This window comes from Camelus ferus, chromosome 27 (genome assembly GCF_009834535.1).
Source record: "Camelus ferus isolate YT-003-E chromosome 27, BCGSAC_Cfer_1.0, whole genome shotgun sequence".
NCBI classification, from domain to species: domain Eukaryota; kingdom Metazoa; phylum Chordata; class Mammalia; order Artiodactyla; family Camelidae; genus Camelus; species Camelus ferus.
In genome coordinates, this window is record NC_045722.1 from 8476218 (window position 1) to 8493365 (window position 17148).

The 17148-nt window shown below is 46.5% G+C and overlaps 1 protein-coding gene across 2 annotated transcripts in view; it reads left to right on the forward strand.

Annotated features, from left to right (window-relative positions):
* The window catches only part of CFAP161 (cilia and flagella associated protein 161), an 88680-nt gene that overhangs the window by 6063 nt on the left and 65469 nt on the right, over positions 1–17148 (forward strand). For both annotated transcript variants that reach the window (XM_032469365.1, XM_032469364.1), the window contains exons 3-4: positions 15631–15787; positions 16716–16880. The gene's annotated coding sequence lies outside the window, so the exon portion shown is untranslated. The remainder of the gene's footprint in view (positions 1–15630; positions 15788–16715; positions 16881–17148) is intronic.

Genomic DNA, 17148 nt, shown 5'->3' on the forward strand with positions numbered 1-17148 from the left:
CATGTTCTTTATATTACCTTTTTTAAGGGGAATGACTCAAAGCCACACAGATAACTTAGAAACAGACCCAGAAGCCCCATCCTTTGTCATCCTCAACAAGAGCAGTTTGTGATGCTGTTTGCCTTCCAGTGGAGGTGTTTTCCAGGTACACCCTCCTTTTGTGTTACGTCTGTATAACTCTGCAAACAACAGGCCCAAGAAGGTGTGGCTTTGAGTGGACTCATTGTTTAGGTGACAGAGGAGCAGTAAGTAGGGGCTACCATGATTCACCAGAGCCTCTTCCCTTCGAGATACAGTAAGTGGTTTTAGTATCATGGGGGTTGATTCCTCCTTGAACATACGAGATTATTCACCTTCAAGGCTCCAGGAAAAGATTTTAAATACAAACTAAAATTGGGAGCCCTTTTGACGTTTTCCCGTGTAAAAGTGCCCATGAAATTCCATATGGGGTGAAACTCTATGGATTGTCAAATCTCAGGGCCGAGAGACTTCGGCTGTTTCTACCATCTTAATACTCTGAGACATGAATTCTGCAGAGTCCATTGGGAGTTCATTAGATTTATTGAAACACTTCCTAATTGCCTAACCTAAATTGTTCCTCCTACATTGTTTTGCACCCCCCTCCCCCCCTTTTCCTTTTCTAGCTGAGAAGAGAATGGCTCACAAACTCCTCACAGAATACAGGACATTAATTGGTGCCTCGGAGGATGTGAAGATATTGGGAGCAGCCTTACCCTGGATTTTTCAGCCATCTCCAGTAGACATTTCTTAAGACTAATTCTGTACTAGGAGTTGGGAATATGGAGATGAGCTTAGGATGTAGTTCAAGTGATAGGAAGGAAGAACAAATTACAAGTGAGTAATGTTAATGAGGATCCTCTAGTTTAGGTCTTTGGCTGTTTGGGACCTTTGTAGTTCCTGGAGTTGATCAAGTTGGATATATTATCCTGTTGACTAGGGAAGGATGTTGGCATCAGAACCGGTCTTTCCTACTCTCAGTGCCAGGTGACTGCATATAATTTAAATAGGAATTTCATTGAATTTATTTTTAGTGCAGCTGGAGGATAGTTTTCAGTTAGAGATTGCAGGTGCCCTAAAGGGTGGACTCTATTCCAAGGCTTAGGGGTCATTTTCTTTCCTGCTCATTAATTTTGAGTAGCGTTGAAGCCGGATGTGGGGCTATTCCGGACTGGCTCTGCTCTACAGGAAGCAGAGCAGTCGTCCCCCCAACCCCCACTTCATTCAAGCTGGCCTTGGACCAGGAGCCCTGGGAGGGGCCGGTGGGGCCAGCTTACCTGCGGAGGAGTCCTGGGCTTGGCTGCCTGCCGCCTTTGTGGGTCGCAGAGAGCTGAGCAGGGGCACTTCAAAATGCGTATGGCTGGGAGTGGGGGCTGGCTGGGAGCCTTCCAAGGCAGGAACCGGGACTTTTTCATCTCCGTCATCCCTCGCAGGTGGCCAGTGTAATCAATATATGTTTGTGTAGTGAAAGAAAAGCAGTTACCGACGCTTTTTGAGCTCCTGTGTGTGCTCTGAACTTTATACACCGTGTCTCTCAGTTTTCAAAGCAACCCTTTGAGGTGTGAAGAGTTGTTCTCATTTTACAGATGTGGATGCTGAACTGAAACCACTTGCCTAGGGTCCCAAAGCTAGGAAGTAGTGGGATAAGGATAAAATCGACAGCTGTCTGATGGAGCCCAGCATTCTTAGCCACTTGGGTCCAGTGAGTGAATGCATTTCTAGGATGGAGTCCCTCTGCCCTTTGAGGTTGAAATGCTCCCCAACTCTGTTATCTTTTCAACTCTACCAATGATAATTTGTGCGGGTTTCCTCCCGAGCCTTTGGTCTGAGCCCTTCCTGGACCTATTGCAGAGGGCCCTGGATGCCCCCAGAGCCCTCATAAAGTCATAGGAAGCGCTGATGCCATGGAGGGTGGCTTTCTACCTGCTGCATGATCCTGATACCCTGGAGGATGCTTGCAGATTGACCTCTGGTTTGTCAAGTGATCTCCATTTTGATTTCTAAAATGCAAATATGTTTGATCTTTGCCCACTTGCAACACTCCATGGTTTCCCCACTGACTTTAGGATAAAAGCCAAACTTGTAACGGAGGCATTCCTAGTCTGGTCTCTGCAGCTCCCTGCAACCTACGTGCCACCCGTGATCGTTCTTGCAGAGCTCCTCCCCTTGTCATGCTTTTGACCTCTGAGCTCTTGCAAAGCTGTGTCTTCTTGGACAGCTCATCCTGCACCCTGTTTCTCTCCCCAGCCCCCCAGCTCTAGCCTGGGTGGCTACCCCTCACTTCCCCTGTGTTAGTACTTACCAAGTTCTTGTAATTTTCCGTTCACTCACCCACGGTCCCCATCTGTGTCATCATCAGGTGGTGGAGTCATCTTTTTATCTCCAGTGACTAATGGAGTTGTGAACACATAGTAGGCCCCAGTGAACATTTCTGCATGAGCAGATGTCATGTTCATGAGTCATATCAAGCCTTTAGAGAGTAAAATATCTCATCAGCCTTTCCCTTTGTCTAGGTTCCCCGTGGTCAGTTACCAAGTTCGTCCAAATTCGTTTTTGTACCCTCAGTAGCTGTTTCTTCCCGCCAGCTGCAGTGCCAGGACCCTAGTCCAGGTCCTCTCTGGCCTCCTCCTGGACAGTGCTGCAGAATGATCTTCCTGGAGACTGGCTGCAGCTTGGACCACGCTCCCAAACCAGGCTGCTTTCATTGACTCCCTGCCCATCACTTGTGCCTTTGGTGCAGCAAATTTCGATTCTAAACTGCCATTTCAAGTAGTCAGTAGTTCAGCATGTTTATTGACTACTGACAGCGTGCTGCTGGACTGGTCCCACAGTGGATGGGATCAGGCCCTAATCAGGCTGTGGCCGTCATCTCCTCCTGCCCCCAACTCAAGCCACTGTCCTAGTGTAACGGATCTCAGGCCATCCCACGTGCTCTTGTTCCTAGCTCTGTGCTTTTGCTTTTGTTGGCCTCTGCATGAAATGTCTTTCCCATCCTTCTGAACAGTTGCTAACCCCTCGAATGCAGACTTCTTCCTGGGTCCTAAGATTGAGACTCTTGGCTGCTGGACAGGGCAGCCCAGACATGTCTGGTCCTTTGAAGACCCTCCAGGGATTTGGGTGGATTCCAAGGAGGGGGGCGTACTTCAGAGGCCCTGGATGGGCCAAGCTCTCTTGCCTCACTGGCCTAGGTTCCTCAGAGCCTCAGCCAAGTTTGGGCTCTGATTTGTGAGCTGCAGGAGTGGGGCCGACCTGGTGGTGATTCTCATCAGCCTCCCCAGGGTGGTACTGGGCCCAGTGGGGATGTGGAAATGAGGCACCGCCTGGGGAAGAGAGGTGGTTTTTTTTTTTTTTTTTTTTTTCCCACAAATGGACTTAGAACCATATTCCCCAGGGAGCCCCTGAAGCCAGCGTGAGAATTGACTGAGGGAGTGAGTCCTGGCTTTCAATCCCGTAATTGTTATAATGCAGAAATTACTCACGACTCTGCATAATCAGGTTTGGGTTATAACAGTGTACTTAAGCAGAGCCCTGGGGTGAGCGGATGCTCAGCAGTGTCCTCTGTCTACATCTTTCCTGCCCAGGCCCCAGCTCTTGTGAATGGAGGGAAAAAGCTGAAGCCTTAGGGAAGAGAAAGGGGGTGCTGTGCCAAAGCACCCCCAACCCCAAAATGGGGGCCCTAAAAGCCTCAGGAGCCTTAATGTCAACAGCAAACTGGCACTTGGGCCTTGGAGTTGAGTTTGCATTTTATCCTTACCATTTGAATAGTTTTGTTAAATTTGTTTTCTTTTTGCATTTGAGTATTGACACCACCTAAAAATATAAAATTATGATTGTCTTATTGAAATCAAGGGACTTGTCTAAGACAAAGGCATTAAATCTGCTTAATTATTTAACTTTTCCCTTCCAGAACTGAAATCCTAGTTTCAGTGGAATAATAAGCAGATAGGGTTACCATGACCACAGTGAATTGCCACGACAGTTTCCACAAAAACTGAACCGAGTTGCTCATGTCCCCTTTCTGGTGACACAGATCAGAAGAGCATCGGGTATGGCTGGACCCTGGGATGTGGCCGGAAGCCTTGGCTTTTGTCATAAGCTGAGTGGCTGTGGTGTGTGGCCATGGTGTGATGGTCACCAAGTGAACCGGCTTCTCTCAGACTGTGGTTTTCAGCTTTGGAAAAAAAAAAAATGCTGAGAAGACTAAGTGAAAAGAATCATGGTTTTAGCAGTTCTGAATTTAGCACATGTGAAAACTTGCCATGGGGCTCAGAGACACCGTCTCGGGTCCTATTCCCCAGCAAAAGGAGAAATTGTGATTCACAGTATGAAAGGGGGATTGTGAGCCATGAAGTCTGGGCTTTCTGTCTTTGCCCCTCTCCCCAGACACTCCCCAGGTATTTCCTAGCCTAGGATGCCAGCCTCCTGATCCTTAGGAATTAGCTCCAAGCAGCTGGGGAGGCTCACCGACCTTCTTAGAATAGCCCCACCTCTAATTTCTCCAGGGAAGCTCTTTCTCAGCTCACTGCCTGACTACTTAACATACAACTGCCTCTCCTCCTATCAAGTGGGTCCTTCTTATATGCTAGGAGCCTCTCCACTGCCAGCCTGGATCTGCTTGAGACGGTCCAGCCAGCAGCTCCCAGAAGCCTACTCTGGGGTCAGGCACTAATGATACAAAAGTAAGACCCACTTCCTATGTTCAAAGAAGAATTCATGCTTGCAGAAGATCACTTGCATTTTGGTAGCCATCCCTGAACCCCCCAAATCCTGCAAGGCTCAGAGAAATAAATCTGAGGTGGTGTTTTGGAGGAAAACATATTGGAACAGAAACTTGAACTCAGCACCCCTTGAATTGCTTGACTAGTGTCTGTCTGCCCTCCTTTATACCCAGAAGCTCATCTGTGAGCATCAGTTTCAGGCCTTGCCCCCTCCTCCCACCGAAAGGAAGGATGTCATACTTGGTTCTCAGCCTGCCAGCTCATAACTGCAAGTGACAAAAACAATGACTGAGATTGTACTTGGTGACTTGTCCCCTAGGAGAGATATACTTTGTCCCTTTAGAGGGGTGGAGGCACCATCCAGGGATAGGGGTGGGGGACGGGTGTCATTCTGGGCATGACTCCCATCTTTAGAAATGGGCCTTACTTATGGACATTCTTAACAACATGCTCTGGCCTGGTCACTGTTGTTTTTAGTATTAAAAATTGGGGAAATATGTGAATTATGCTATAGACAAAATAGCTAAGCCTTGAGGCCTACACGAAACCGGGGCATGGGAAGAAAGAGAAGAATCTGAGAGCTGTAACAACTTGGTGCTGAAGGTTAGAGCAGTTCTTAGGGGTTTCAACTTCTGGTACCATTTGGAAGGCTTTGGATATTGCATAATGTCCTGGGGAATAGTGAGTTGGCCTTAGTTGTCACCTAGATCAGTGGTTACAAGATGCTGGCTGAGGAGAAGAGCTTGCCTGTGACAAAGATTTCACCAGTCTGAGCAAAATGGAAACAGAGGGCAGTGAAATGTAAGGTTACAAACAGGGCTTTCACAGACTTTTCTCTATTCTGAGATTATACTCTTCCTTGGTCTGTATTGTTAAAATGTCACCTCATGAAAATAATGGTGATAGCTGGTGATAGTTGTAATTTTAAAAAATTTTCCTGCATTGCAAAAGTAGTCATTAACCTTATTTTGGTGCTCCCAACATTAAAAAAATATATATTATATGCTCAAAAATCTCAGAGTCTGAGAACCACTCACCTTGACCACCCATGCAGTATTTTGAGTACTAGGGTATTTTTTTCATAACGTGTTTGAGTTAGTGCAATCATTTTTGGAAAAGTGTGTGTAAAAATACTTCCAAAGTATCAAATCCAAGCAAAGAAGCGCTCCTGAAGAGCCACGGCATACCTTGTTATAACAAAACCACTGCTTAATTTTATTAAGAAATTTATTGTCAATTAACCAACTTGAGGAAATATGACTATATGACTCAAGACCAAGAGAACCAGGCCATTGGTTCTCAGCCTGGGGCATGCAACAGAATCACGTGGAGGGCTTGTTAAACATGAGTTGTTGGATCCCACCCCCAGAGTTTCTGAATCAGTGGGTTTGGGATGGGGGCCTGAAAATCTGCACCTATAACGAGTTCCATGGTGATGCTAATGCAGTCATTGGGTCCACACTTTGAGAACCACTGGAGTAGGCCCCTGGCTTCTCACTGGATTTACTCAGGGAGTTTAAAACGAAACAAAACAAAAATGATGCCTGGGTCCTACCCACAGAGATTCTGATTTAATTGTCTGAGGTGCCTTGGGTACTAGGATTCTTAAGAGAACCCAAGTGATTGGCAAGTTTGAGAACCACTGGACTAGGTAACAGATTGCATGAAAATCTTTGTGACTTAACCACGGAAGTTTATTTCTCATGCTACGTGTCCAGATAGGATGTGGTGAAGAGGGAAGTGCGGTGCTCCGCACAGTCCCTCAAGTTCCCAGGCCGGTGTAGTTTGCACCACTGAGAACTAATGATCTCCGTCTCCGTAGCACGGGCAGAGCTAGGCTGCCAGTTCTTCAGTGATTCACCCCAGAAGTGACACACAGTGAGAGGTCAGAGAAGTCATGTGCCCTAACTGTGAGGGAGCTGAGAATACAGAGGCGCACCTGGCATTTGGGGAACAGGAAGTTTCTCTGCCGCCTTGCTAGTTCTCTGGTACAGTGAGATCTGATCCAGATGCTCTTCTAAAAAGTGCCTTCTCAGTTGTCTCCTTTACAGTGACTTTTTTCTGCCATAAAATGCTTACCTACTGTCGACAATTTAGAAGATACCAGAAACTCTAAGGACACAATCCCTCCCCCTACATGGGGATAACCACTCTTTATTTCTGTTGTGTATCTTCGCAATAATGTTTTTCTATACATTTTTTTTTTTTTTACTGTAAGCTATTGATATTTATTGCTGGTGATAGTGTTTCAGGACTATACATATTCTTTAACATGGTTAAGTATTAAAAAATTATTTTGTAGCCCGGTGTTTTAACTTAATATTTTCCCATTTTACAATTAAGTTAAATAAAATGTTACTTAACTATCATATCAAGCTATTGCATGAGAATACTACCATATAGTTGGTCATTCCCTCACAGTTAATTTTGATTATTTTTTGGTCAATAGTGTACTCTTACAGGTACACTTGCATGGACATATTTATGAATGACTTTTTTCCCTTCATAGTTCTGGTCACTTACTTGGATAGATTTCTAGAAATAAATGAACAGCTTTATTTTAAGTTATTGTTTATATCGGTTATTGTACAGAAACTCTCTCTACAGTTAGCAACACATACTTAATGAGTCTAAGACATTGATGGAGAAATTATTGAACTTGGCTCCTGCCTTCAGCTAGCTGAGAGCCTACATGGGAAATAAATTCAAAACACAACTAGCCCTAATCTCAAAGAGAAAGAGAAACTGCAGTTATCTCCATAAGTGGTTTCTGAAAAATCTTCCTTCTGGTGGTATATGAACACCTAGAAGAAGAATTTAGTGCTCCCTGGGAGTCAAAGACAAGGGTTCTAATCAGGGCTTGCCTTCACAAGGCTACACGACCTTGGGTGAGTTGTCTTTTCCAGGCCTTGGTTTTCTCATCTTTAAATGAGGTCATTGGATTAGGTCGCTTCTAGTGCTGCTGTTCTGTGCCCCTTAAATAGTTGAAGGGTGTGGGTGAGCATGAGTGTATACTTTCCTTTTTTAGGTGTCTAATTATGTCTAGCAATCTGGGACAGTTTCCATGGGACTTGCTGGAAGACCTTGAGGTTGCCCAGGGTCCGTTTCTGCCCTGGGACTCTAGGATGACACGTCCATGACAAACCAAGTTACCGATGAAGGAGCAAGGTCCAGGCTTATTGCAAAGAGGAGCTGAGAAATGAAGAGCTTTTCAAAGGAGGAGCTTTTTAATGAGAAGCAATTTATTTGGCATTGGAGATGGATATTAATGGTAGCAATATAACTCTTACCAGCTGTGAGCAAGGTATCTCCAACCTCATCACATACATTATTTCATTAAACCTGCTAAAGCTCTGAGAGGTGAGTGCCTTTATCTCTCTTTTTTTTTTTGGGAAACTTGAAACTCAAAGAGGAGACATGAACTGCTTTAGGGTGTTGCCCCAGGGAAAGTGAGGTCATGGCCAAAATGCAAAGTAAAGCAAAATTAGCTAATTCTTGTCTTTGGAGTCTGAAGGCTGAGGTCAAAGTCTAAAAAGGGTATCTTATGAGATTTCTTTAGAAGGATAATTGTGATAATGAGAGCTTTAATCTTAGGTGCTGTGTTTATAAAGTAACAGCCTGGCCCCCACCTCCTCTTAACTCCAGTACGTTTTTCCTTCTGTCACAAACTTTTACCTTTTCCCTCCTGCAGTTTTCTGGTTTCATGAGGATGCTACCGGATGAGCCAAATAAGGCCTTAATCCATGAAGTTGTTGGTAAAAGCTGGTAGGTAGGAGTCTCAGGTGTGTTTTGTCCATGGAAAAATGTACTAAAATGACTGCTTAGGGTCCTTGGCAATCCCACATTCTTGTTCCCCCAAACGTGGCTGAGCTGTAATAGAGGAGCCCTTCCCCAGGTGGGCAGCCAAAAGCTATGGAAATGCACGTGGCCGGGTGCAGGGAGGAACAGTGACTCGGGCCGGGCCCCAGGTTTGGCATCATCTTCCATATAATTCAGTATCCTTTGCCCCAGATTCTCTAATTCCTTAATAATAACTAATTTGTATATGATTCTTACTATGTTCTAGGCTCAGTTCTAAGCACTTACACATAATAACTCACTTAGTCTTCAGGATAACCCTGTAATCATCATTCTCTTTTTATAGATGAGGAAATCCAGGCGCAGGGAGGTCAGGCGGCTTCCCCTAGATCACGGTTGGTTGGCGATGTACATGGGACGTGAATCTGAGCAGTGTGCTTCCAGAACCCACGCTCTTAGGGATGCTTCTGCCCAAAGTCACTCAGGGCAGTACCTGCCTGGCCCAGGCCTACCCCTCTGAACGGTTCATGGCCCTGAATTAACGGCATCCCCCAACTCCCAGTCAAAACCTTGAGTGCCTTATTGCAGCAGACTGCTGATTTACCGCTAGCACGTGAATGACGAGTACAGAAGCTTCAGCATCACAGAAGGGCTTCTACTTAAAAAGAGGATGCTGGGTGCCCAATAACAAATTGGTCGAATTTCAGATAATGAGACAGTGTGAAGGGAGAGATGTTTAGGGACAGATTAAATCCGTCTAGGAGCCTGCCTCTTTAGGCCAGCTCTGCTCAGGGAGTCTTGCTTGGGTTAACATTTTTACTTTCATCTCCCAGTTTCCATAGGGGCTTCATTGTTTGCAAGGATGCAGGACAAAGGAAGAAAAAATATGGGAGAGGTTTTGTACATAGAGGGTTAATAAATTAAAGATGGCTGGGATTCCCACAGCCCACAGAACGGAGTAGCTATTTATCGAGCTCTTACAATGTGGTAGGCCGTTTACATACATTCTCATTTTATACAACACCTCTGTGAAATATGCACATTGTTACCACCATCTTTCAGATGAGGACTCAGAGTCTCAGAGACTCTAAGCAACGTGTCCAAGGTCACACAGCAAATGAATAGCAGAGCCAGAATTGTCTCGACTCCAGTGTTTGCATTCTCAAGGACCCTCTCACAGGCCTTTTTCTGGCTTGTGGATGACTACCGTAATTACATCCTGAGCAGGAGCATCTGTGCAGGATCACAAATTCCGCTTTGACTCCTATTGTTTGCATGCAAATTCCTGCTTGCTGCTGTTGGTTTTCTTCCTTTGAAGCTTAGGGCTGTGACTGCACCCAGGGCAGAGTTTTTCGTTGGCTTCCTTGGCAGCTGCCCTGCCAGCATTGCCTCATTCTATCTCCTCGAATCCTGCTGCTGCCTGACCCCGGAGGAAGGGCTGAAAAGTGCCCAGCCCAGCCCGGCAGGCCAGGAACTGCCTGGGCCATGACTCCAGCCTTGGTTATCTGGAAAAAAAAAAAAAAAAAAAAAAAAAAAAAAAAAAAAAGCATGGGGTTTTCTCAGAGAGGCTTTACCCAAGAGGAAGGAAAAAATATGGCAATCGAGTTTCAGCTGACCTTAAAACCCTGTGATCTTAGTCCCTGTCATTTAGTGAGTTCCACATATTACTCAGCTTCTCCATTGTGTAGCTGGAGGAAATACGCATGCTGTGTCATCGGTAGTAGTCAGGGCGCAGTTTGCTCCCTGCTGAGTTTACTTTTTGTGTATTTTGAAGTTTAGGACCAGATGGGTTGTCTGGGTGAAAAAAAGTTCAGGAGCTTTTTTCTCTCCAGCCCCTTTCAAGGTGTACTCCCTGAATGGTTTGGGCAAGTAAGTAGGGACAATCGATGCTCAGTTTAGAGAGGGACTGGAGGAGGCTGAGGTCAAGTTCTCACCAGGAAGGCTAAAGACATCTTTAACCTTCTACAACTTCCCAGAGTAGGCCCTTCTGGGAAGAATGAACAAGACGGAAGGGACCTGGGCTTTCTTACCTGCCCAGAAGGCGGACAGCAAACACAGGAGACATGGTGACAATGAGGAAACCGTTTGGCTGGAGAATTGGTTCATTAGGGAGCACAGAGAGGACAAAGTTGGAAGGGACCTTGTGGCCTGATTTTGTGAAGAGGGGGGACTTGAGTGCCCTGCAGAGAGGCTGGGTTTTATCCTGGGCTCGGTGGTGGCTGTGGTGGTGTCGGCACTACAAGTTTGTAAAGAAAGGGTCCTGATGAAAGCAAAGATGTTGAACAATCACTTTGGAGGTGGCTGGAGGGAGAGACAGGAAGCTGGGAGGCTGGGAGGCGGTGATTTCATTCATAACGGGTCCGAGGGGCTGAGGCCCCGGCTGGGGAGGCGGCTGTGGGAAAGGAAGGGAGGAGACACGCCAGTTACAGGGCAGAGTCCATGGAGCCAGACTGGTACAGGCAGGGGAGGGAGGATGCGCACACCTTCCGGGGCTGCTTTCAAATCATTCAAAGAAAAGAGATTGTAATTTAGAGGGGAATGTGAAGCTTTGTCTTTTTCAAGTAAACTTTTAAATTCAAATATAACTTATATCCATGGAGCGCACACATATCATGAGTATACACCGTGATTAATCTGCACCCAGTGAACACGGTCGTGTGTCCAGATGCGGAAACAGCATTACCAGCACCCCAGCACCTTTCCCTCTGTCCCCCGCCTGTCCCTCTCCCTTCCTGCCAAGGAGACCACCATTCTGACTTCCAAAACCTTAGATTCCTTTTGTCTGTCACTCAGCCATTGTAAAATTCCATTTATATTGTTGCACAGACTTATCATTCATCCAGTCCCAGTATTCCACTCTGTAAATGTAGCACAATTCATTTATCTCACCTCCTGTTGCTGTGTGGACATCTGAGCGCTGTCAGGACTAGGGCTTCTAGGAGCAGCCTTGTTTGTGTCTGGTGCACAAGCTCCCAAGACGAGCAGTGGGCTTGCCGGTTCACAGAGTGTGTGTGCGTTCAGTTTACATCGATGCTGCCAAACACGTGCTTGGCAGGGTTTGATAGGTTGAATTTTAAGTGGCAGCTGTAAAACAGGTTGGGAGATGGGGTTCAAGCTGCAGATCAGTGTTCAAATTTAGTATCATGAAGGAAAGGCATAGCAACATCTTATTCTTGAGATGCAGCTCAAAGCCACTTTTGTCCTTGAGCAGCGTATTGGAGCTGTCATGAGAGGGGACCACACCCATCCCGGCAAAGAACTGCCAACAGTCCTTTTAGGTTTCCGAGACTCTAAGCTAGGAGTATCCCCGGGCCAAGTTTCTTTGCCCAACCTCCACCCCCCACCCTCCTTTCTGGAATGTGTGCAAAAAAATTTTTTTTGTAAAATTTTTGTTTTTCCTGAAAAGTTGAACTTTCCCCCGGGTTTATGACATGTGCTCCATTGTATAATCCATTCCTCACAGTTCCATCTCTTACAGCACTTTGCATAATTGCTGTAATTGTAACATTTTGGAAGTCATGCGGGGAGGGAGGGAATAGGAGATCAGGCTGGCTGATGGCTGACTGATCAGGATGTCCACAGACCCCCGGGGTGACGCGGAGAGCTGGGGAGGGCAGAACAAGCCCTGGAAGAAACAGGGTCCAGCAGGAGATGTCTTCTGTCTCCAGGGAAGCTTTTGCTTGCAGACCAAAAAAGGAATTTTCAAACTCCTCTGCATCTAGGGGAAGAAAAAAAAAAAAGAGTTGCGTTCTGTACAACTAAATACTTATGTAGCCCAGATGTTAGCAGGAGGCCTCCCTACCCCACGAGAGCTATGTAAAATTAGCTCAACCTCTACCAATCTGTGGTCCATGAAAGTCAAAATCCCTCCTCAAGAAACTGAAGCTCTAGGGGCAATGCTGTTCTCTGGAGTTTTGTTACCTGAGGTGGGTCTGGAGACTGGCAGCATCGACATCATCTGAGAGCTTGTTAGAAATGTGGACTCAGTTCCTACCCTAAGGTTTAAATCTACTGAATCAGAACCCACATTTCTGCAAGGTCACCAGGTGATTTGTGTGCGTGGAGCAGTCTGAGAGGCACGGCTGCAGAGGAAGAGAAGGGGCTCTGGAGTCTAACAGATCTGGGTTCAAATCCTACCTCTGCCGTTTACTGTTAGGTGACCTTGACCTTGAGCTTGTCACTGAGCTTCAGTTTCCTCCTCTGTAAAGTGATGATTACACCCTCACTGCCACGGCATAGGTAAGCCAACGGATTGCCGGCTGAGATAATACACAAAGCCTGACATATGTAGATTCTCCAGAAAACATTCTTTCTCCTTCCCAGACTCACCAAGCCCCAGAGGCAATGGAATGCCTTCATTCTCCCACATCACAAGGCTTCTAGTGGAAGTGTTTTGGAATATGACCCAGAGATGCCCTCTTGCCTGATTTGAGCAGGTCAGGCATTTGAATTGTTCTGGAGATGCTGTCAGACAGGCAGAGCTGCTCACAGGCGCCTGCTCCCCCAGCTAGCTAGTCTTGGTGTAGAAGACTGCAGAAGGGACAAAGCTTTTCTTCCGTTAATCTGGGGAGGGGGGTGGTTAATTCCAGTACTAGCATCAGCATATGAATGCAAGTCCTCACGCTTCTGTTTCCACTGTGTTTAAAATGTTCCGATAGTATAGTGTGTTATAGCTGGCTGAGGGGCCTACCCAGAGAGGCGTTCCTTAGGAGGGAGAGGTGAGGCCTTGGAGCATGACTTCGGTCTCTTGGTTCCAGGCAACAGAAACCTAGCTTGAAGGAGTTTGTACAAAAGGGGGTTGGCTCATGGTCTCTAAGGAAGGGCTGAGTCCAAAAGCAGAGGGGTAACTAGGTGTCAGGAATGATTAAATCCTGGAGCCTTGAATGCTGAAGGAACTTTCCGTTGTTCTGCTCTGCATCTTTTGGTGTGTTGGTGTCAGTTTCACTGAGCGCTGGATGGGGAACATGTTCTCTATCTGTGTATGAATAAATAAACAAATATCTGAATCTATGTCTATATTTCTATCTAGATCCAAGACAGTATAAAGTCGTTCTTCAAACCAAAGAGTGAACAAGCCTGGCATATCAGAAGTGCAGGGAACAGCCCTTCCTTTGCAGGAAATCGGTTTGCCTTTCATCTGTTCATTTGGGACTTGTTCCCAAGTTGCCCCCAGCTCTGGTGACTCTAGACGCCATTGGAAAATGACTCACCCAATGTGAGAGTGAAGAATAGTTTGTAAATTTGGGGTTGTGACCTCCTAAAATGAAGAAGGGCTATGGTACTGGTACAAGGGACACCCATACAGTCTAGAGAAAGGAGACGTGGGGAGTTGACAGTTAAGAAGGCTGGGAATTTGAAAGTGACAAAACCAAATGCTGTCATCTCTTCATCTTCAGTGAGCGGGGGCGAGAGGGATAGTTTGATCCTGACACTCTAGTGGGAATTTATACTTACGGAAACGAGCACGGAAAGGCTGAAGATGCAAGGGGACCTTGAGAAGCCATTCCAGTACTTGTGCTTTTACTAAAATGCGATACTAAGTGAGGAGAAAGTCAGTAACATCCGGCACATGTCATAGCAGCACCGATAACGTGTTACATAATTCCTCTTGGTTTTTCCTTACCTGGTAAAAATTGTTCAGAATCTCCTCCCTCCTTGGTTTTAAATTCATTGTGTTTTGCTGCTGAGAATATGTACATTACACCACCACTGCTGGCAGCCTCTGTACCCTGTGACTGTTTAATACCTCGTTGTTTTTAAGGGATGGGTTGGCTGAATTCTGTCTGGCCGTTCTCACTGAGTTCCAAAGATCTTCTCCAGATCTTCCCTCCCAACAGGTGTGCTCTGAAGTGTGCTGATGCAGGGCTTCTCAAACTGCACTGTACATGTGGAGCCCCTGGGGAATCTAGTTAAAAATGCAGATTCCAGCCCTGCAGGTGTGGGGCGGGGCTGAGAGCCAGGTGATGCAGGGGCCACTGGTGCAGGCACCGCTCTGAGCATCTAGGCAAGGCTCCGGTGTGACACTTTCCTTTCCCTGGTCTGCTCTCTCCCCATCCTTCAGCAGAAGCCTTCACTTCTTGGCCACCGGCTTCACTTCTCTTTCTAGCCCCCTCATTCCTGTCTTCTAATCATCCCCATCAGGGCCATCTTGCTCAGATCAGATTTTTCTCAGGTGTCTCAGCAGGGTATTCGGGAATAAATTTGGTACACCTAGAGTTTCTCACCAAGGAATCTCACCATAAGAATAAGGAGTGAAGAAGGGAAAGGCTGGGAGTAACTGGACATAGAACACAGCTTTTCGAAAAGGAGAGTCGGCAAGAAATAGGTGCGATGCTAGGGTCAAGGGATCCCAAGAGTTCCAGTGGCTTAAGGACTGGGAGGGTCTGAAAAATGAAACTCTAATCGTGTGATTGTGAGTCAGCCTGTGGTATGAACTTCTTGTGTTCACCCATAAATGCTCTTTTCCTTCCTGGTACTCACTTCCCCACCCTTTCACCCCCATGCTGTTAGACGGAGCCATGTGGCAAGTTCTGGCCATTAGTTTGTGAATGGAAGTGACGTGCATGCATCACACCCTGCTGCTGCACCTTCCTGCTGGCGTGAGGCCCTCGGATGCTCTCCTCCCCCAGCTCAATAACCAGAAGGCCACACTGTCCCGGTGATGCAGTACAGGACAATGAGCCTTTGTCCGCCCGTTTTGCCGAGTCATTATTGGCCAAGTGAACAAGAATTAAGCCATTGTTTGTTGTTGCTCTAAGACATGGGTGGTGTTTGTTACTGCAGCAAAAACAGGCTTACCCTAATACCCTTCACAGTGAGAGAGGAAAGGGAAACTAGGAGGGCGGCACAGAAGCTTTCCCAGGACACAGGTTCGCATCATAAATAAAACCTGGAAGTGGGGCTACATGCAGAAGTAGGACTGGAGAGGAGCAGAGGGTTGGGGAAATGCTGAACTCATCAGGAGCATCTTTTAAGGCTCTGCTTAGATTGAGAGGAAGGACAAGACAAGGTTGGTTGGAAGAAATGATGTAAAATGATCAGGGTACAAAGAGGAAGCAAATCTGCTCAACTCCGACTTTGATCCCATTCTCCGCAGCAGGGGGAATCATCCGTCATCTAAAAAGAAGGAAGCAAGTGGCACGCAAAGGGAATGATGTTTAAGACGTTAGACCACAAGCTCTGACATCCTCTACCTAACACTGCACTGGCGTAATGCTCTTACTCAAGAATGTTTGTTGAACGAATGAATAAAGGTATGAGATGGGGCAGGAAAAGAGTGCCTAACTACTTTAATTGGATTCAAGTCTTTGGGCTCAGATGCATTAAATTCCAATGGCCTGAGAGGAAGTGCAGCTATGAAAGCAGAAGCAGTTCGTAATCTTCCAGAAATCAAGGGCAGTGGGAAAGGGAGGGGTCACGTTAGAAATTAGGAATGGTCAGCATTGCTCTGAGTTCTTTCAATGAAGGGAGAGGAAAAGGGGGATCCAGAAACTCTTAACAGTGAGTGAGTGTTAACTTCTGGCACATTTCTGGAAGGGTCTATGAAACTGATGGCTTATGAACAACTGGGAAATAAAATAGATATTACTGGTAGGCTGCATGTACTTAGAAGTGAGAATAGCTTATTTTTATTGAGGGCTAACTGAGTGCCAAGCAGTGTGCTCCATGGATTATTTCAGGCAATGCTCATCATAGTCTAATCAAGAGGGTACCCTTGGTCACCCAGTTTTACAGTTGAGGATATTGATCGTAAGTAAGATCGGGGTCCACAACCCACTCTAAGTCCAAAGAAAACACTCTTTAGCATGACGCTGCAACTTTTCATATGTCCAGACTCGCCTCATTTCCTCGGGTTCGCCGTCTGGCAGAGGAGGATCGGGGAGGAGACCCAATAGAGGGTGGGATTAAGTGGAAGTTCCTCCACGAGTGGCCACGGGGACCACTGAAGGTACTGCCCTGGACCTTCTGAATCAGAACAGCCCTGGAATCAGCCTCTGTATCAAGTACCCTCTTGACCAGGATGGACAACAGAAGTTCAGAATGGCTGGAATAGAAGGATGGGAAAGGCTGTCCCTTCAGATTCAAAGGACATTTGTGTGAAAGGGGAAAAAAAAATATGTTAGCTTCAAGTAGCCAATTTCCCTCTGGTTGATTATCGTCTGTCTGTTTCTTTCCCTGCAGCCTTTTACCAATAAACCAAAACCACAGGGCTTATTTGCCTCCGGAGGAGAGGACAGGGACACAGCAGTTCATGGGACAGAGAAGGAAGAGTGGGAAATTACTGTCAAGCAGAAATGGAGTGTAAAAGCCCTTTGGTGTTCAGAGGAGAGAAAGACGGGCAAAAAGGTGAAATTCAAGCATCCTGCAGGTGCCGCCACCTCCCTCCCCATCCGAAAACACAGCCAGGGTCTAGTCCTTCCATAAGGTGGGGGAGAGGGGGCAGTAGAGGCAGACACAGGTTTGAGAGGATCCCAAAGCCATTTGCAGCTTCCCAGACCACAAGCTGGGAAAATCCCAAGCCCTTTAAGATCCACCCCCCGTTCCCCAGAGCCGATGACGCGTCAGCATCTGGTCATGTGTAAGGTGTGTGGCGGAGTGTTCCAGAAACCTCGGC